Below are 4,975 nucleotides of genomic sequence, written 5' to 3'. Positions count from 1 at the left end.
AAATTGAAAAATAAAAACCATATGATTATCTCAATAAATACAAAGAAAGCCTTTGATAAAATTCAACATCCATTTATGATAAAAAACCCTCCAGAAAGCAGGAATAGAAGGAACATACCTCAACACAATAAAAGCTATATATGACAAACCCTCAGCAAACATTATCCTCAATGGTGAAAAATTGAAAGCATTTCCCTTAAAGTCAGGAACAAGACAAGGGTGCCCACTGTCACCACTACTATTCAACATAGTTTTTGAAGTTCTGGCCATAACAATCAGAGCAGAAAAAGAAATAAAAGGAATCCATATTGGAAAAGAAGAAGTAAAACTCTCACTGTTTGCAGATGACATGATCCTCTACATAAAAAACCCTAAAGACTCCACCAGAAAACTACTAGAGCTAATCAATGAATATAGTAAAATTTCAGGATATAAAATTAACACACAGAAATCCCTTGCATTCCTATATACTAACAATGAGAAAACAGAAAGAGAAATTAAGGAAACAACTCCATTCACCATTGCAATGAAAAGAATAAAATACTTAGGAATATATCTACCTAAAGAAACAAAAGACCTATATATAGAAAACAAAAAGGACACAAATAGATGGAGAAATATACCATGTTGATGGATTGGGAGAATCAATATAGTGAAAATTAGTATACTACCCAAAGCAATCTGTAGATTCAATGCAATCCCTATCAAGCTACCAATGGTATTTTTCAGAGAATTAGAACAAATAATTTCACAATTTGTATGGAAATACAAAAACCTCGAATAGCCAAAGCAATCTTGAGAAAGAAGAATGGAACTGGAGGAATCAACCTGCCTGACTTCAGGCTCTACTACAAAGCCACAGTCATCAATACAGTATGGTACTGGCACAAAGACAGAAATATAGATCAATGGAACAAAATAGAGAGCCCAGAGATAAATCCATGCACCTATGGACACCTTATCTTTGACAAAGGAGGCAAGAATACACAATGGAGAAAAGACAATCTCTTTAACAAGTGGTGCTGGGAAAACTGGTCAACCACTTGTAAAAGAATGAAACTAGAACACTTTCTGACACCATACACAAAAATAAACTCAAAATGGATTAAAGATCTAAACGTAAGACCAGAAACTATTAAACTCCTAGAGGAAAACATAGGCAAAACACTCTCCAACATAAACCACAGCAAGATCCTCTATGACCCACCTCCCAGAATATTGGAAATAGAAGCAAAAATAAATGGGACCTAATTAAAATTAAAATCTTCTGCACAACAAAGGAAACTATAAGCAAGGTGAAAAGACAGCCTTCAGAATGGGAGAAAATAATAGGAAATGAAGCAACAGACAAAGAATTAATCTCAAAAATATACAAGCAACTCCTGCAGCTCAATTCCAGAAAAATAAGTGACCCAATCAAAAAGTGGGCTAAAGAACTAAACAGACATTTCTCCAAAGAAGACATACAGATGGTTAACAAACACATGAAAAGATGCTCAACATCACTCATTATCAGAGAAATGCAAATCAAAACCACAATGAGGTACCATTTCAAGCCAGTCAGAATGGCTGCTATCCAAAAGTCTACAAGCAATAAATGCTGGAGAGGGTGTGGAGAAAAGGGAACCCTCTTACACTATTGGTGGGAATGCAAACTAGTACAGCCACTATGGAGAACAGCGTGGAGATTCCTTTAAAAATTGGAAATAGAACTGCCATATGAACCAGCAATCCCACTGCTGGGCATACACACTGAGGAAACCAGAATTGAAAGAGACGTGTACCCCAATGTTCATTGCAGCACTGTTTATAATAGCCAGGACATGGAAGCAACCTAGATGTCTGTCAGCAGATGAATGGATAAGAAAGCTGTGGTACATATACACAATGGAATATTACTTAGCCATTAAAAAGAATGCATTTGAAGCAGTTCTAATGAGGTGAATGAAACTGGAGCCTATTATACAGAGTGACGTAAGCCAGAAAGAAAAACATCAATACAGTATACTAATGCAGACATATGGAATTTAGAAAGAAGGTTACGGTAACCCTGTATGCGAGACAGCAAAAGAGACACAGATGTATTGAACAGTCTTTTGGACTCTGTGGGAGACGGCGAGGGCAGGAGGATATGGGAGAATGGCATTGAAACATGTAAAATATCATATGTGAAACAGATTGCCAGTCCAGGTTCGATGCATGAGGGAGGGTGCTCAGGGCTGGTGCACTTGGATGACCCTGAGTGATAGGATGGGGAGGGAGGTGGGAGGGGGGTTCAGGATGGGGAACACATGTACACTCATGGTAGATTCAAGTCAATGTATGGCAAAACCAATACAATATTGTAAAGTAAAATAAATAAATTAATTAATTTAAAAAAAAGTACTTCTTGGTGGATTTCTCCAAGGCTCTAATTGGACAACCCTAAATTAGGACTTCCCTTGTGGCTCAGACAGTAAAGCCTCTGCCTACAATGCAGGAGACCCAGGTTTGATCCCTGGGTCAGGAAGGTCCTCTGGAGAAGGAAATGGCAATCCCCTCCAGTACTCTTGCCTGGAAAATCCCTTGGATGGAGAAGCGTGGTAGGCTACAGTCCATGGAGTCACAAAGAGTTGGACATGCCTGAGCAACTTCACTTGGTCACTTGGTCTTAGAAAAATTACACTAGAAGAAAGAAGTTATATTTCTGTTTGAGCCACTTCTGATATTGCTAGATTGGAGGCCTTCAGTTGGCCAACCAATCATACTTGTTCTGACCATGGTCATAAATATGAATTACTTAAATCTTCCTTAATCACCCTTGTTTACTGTTGCTTTTCCTGGTAACCTCCCATAATTGACTCTCCCCACCCTCAAAAGCCTATTTTGTCTTTAGCTGAGGATGGTATTTAAGGTGAGGGTTTGGGCCATTTTGGTGAGTTACCAGATTTTCTGGGTCTCTTCCCAGAAATGTTATTAAACCTTGTTTGATTTTCTCCTGTTAATCTTTCTCCTGTCAATTTAATTCTTAAATAAGCCAGAAGAATGTAGATGAATAAAGGAAAATTTCTTCTTCCCTAACAGTAGCCTTCAAATCCATTCAGTACCTTGGGGGTGGGAGGGGAGGATAGTTCTTTGTCAACTCTTTTTTTTTTTTTTTTTTAAAGTAACACGTAACACATGTATATAGTAAAAATTTCAAACTGGATGAAAGGTCATACAATGAATAGCCCTCCCTTGAAAGTCAATAAACAGTCCCTCCCACTTTATTGCCAGTCCACCAGTTTCTCCCTCAGAGGCAACCACTGTTACCAGTTTCTTTGTAGCCACTGGGACATAGTCTGAATATTCAAATACATGGATATACATTCCCTTCTACTTTTTTACAGAGATGATAGCATAGCATGTAAACTGTTCTGCACCTTGCTTTTTATATATTAAAATTTATTTTCTTCCAAAATTTTGTCCTAATGAAATATGCTGCTTCCTTTTTGAGTTAATTTTGACCATTTCTTCAGAAAACTACCTGTTTCCTCAATATTTTCCAGTAGTATTCAGAGTTAGAACAACCAACAAAGTTCTTCATACCCATTGGTCTGTTAATCCCACTTTCACCACCTACAAAGTTTCTAAGCTATTTGGGGCAAGCCTGTGACTCCTGATGTAGGGTAAATGTTCACAGAGGGTAATGAGTGTAGCGTATTAAAGAGTAATGAATCAGTTTGGAAATTTTGTGAGATATGGTTGCAATTAAGAACATAAAATAATTACTATTTTAGGAGTGTAGCCCTATGCCACCCCCTTTCTCTTCAACTTTCTTTCCTGAGTTTCTCTCTTCATAGCATATTATCTCACATTCAACTTGTACCCTATTAGTTAAATGAGGAACACTGGCATTTTTAGACTGAAATAACCCCTAGGTAAGCCAAACACTGACTTTCTCAACAATTGTTGTATGGCCTGTCCTCCTCTTAAGCCAGCACCAAGGCCGTCTTGAAATTAGTGGCAAAGAGGCCAAGAGATAAGGTTAGATGTTACAGTTGTGGTTTTCAGTTGGGGAGAGATAACTAACTTTGGAGGTTGGCAAGGAAACAGAAAAGTTTATTAAAGGCCTCAGGGAAGCCAGAAGGGACTTGGTAACCTGATAAGAGTGCTGAGGTCAGGACAGGGTAGGGGTGGCATTGGGGGTGAGAATGGTACTGGCAGGGGTGGTGGAGGATGTATGGGAGGCTGAAGCTGAGCCTGAGGAATTGTACATAATATTCTCTTGTAACATTTTTTTTTAAGTTTCATATCTACTGGTGTCATTTTTAATATTTTTCCCATCAGTATTGCACAAGTACTGAAAATGTGCTTGGTCTGACAAGGTGAATTATAAGAATATTTAAACAAAACAGAACAACACACACACACCTCATTAGTTTGGGAATTTCATCACACTACAGCCACATTCTTTTACGTTTACTACTTGTGTGCTTTCCTAGATTGCCCAACCAAAAAAAATAAAGCTCCCTATTTCACATCATCCCCTACCCTGTTTGTTAAAAGTGGAAAATTAGTATTTATTTGCCCCAACTGGCACTCTAGCATATATTGCTCACACCAACAATGGATGTATTGCCTGATCTCATGTTAGCCTGGGGCGAGGTGAACTGGAGTCTGAAACACTGAGAAAGTCCCGAGATGAGACAGAAAAAGAGATAGGGACATGCAGGAGTATTCTTTTAAAAGTTACTTTAATATTCACCCTCTTTCAGCCTTGAACATCTTCAGTACTTGCCCCAGATCGCTTAGGCGCAACAGTAGAAGGAGCAGTTGGTAGGGAAGGGTTCATCTTTTTATTCAGCAGCTGGGAAACAGTCGCTCTGCCGCTGGGGGAGGAGCAGGGTTTTCCCCTAAGGTGCAGTTGTGGGGTGAGGTTGGGGGCGGCACACTGAGCCTCCGCCTGAGAGCCGGAAGCAGGCACTGGAGGGGGAGTGGCGCTGAGCCGGGGGAG

Source organism: Bos indicus, chromosome X (genome assembly GCF_029378745.1).
Source record: "Bos indicus isolate NIAB-ARS_2022 breed Sahiwal x Tharparkar chromosome X, NIAB-ARS_B.indTharparkar_mat_pri_1.0, whole genome shotgun sequence".
Lineage (NCBI taxonomy): Eukaryota > Metazoa > Chordata > Mammalia > Artiodactyla > Bovidae > Bos > Bos indicus.
This window is presented reverse-complemented; position numbering follows the sequence as displayed.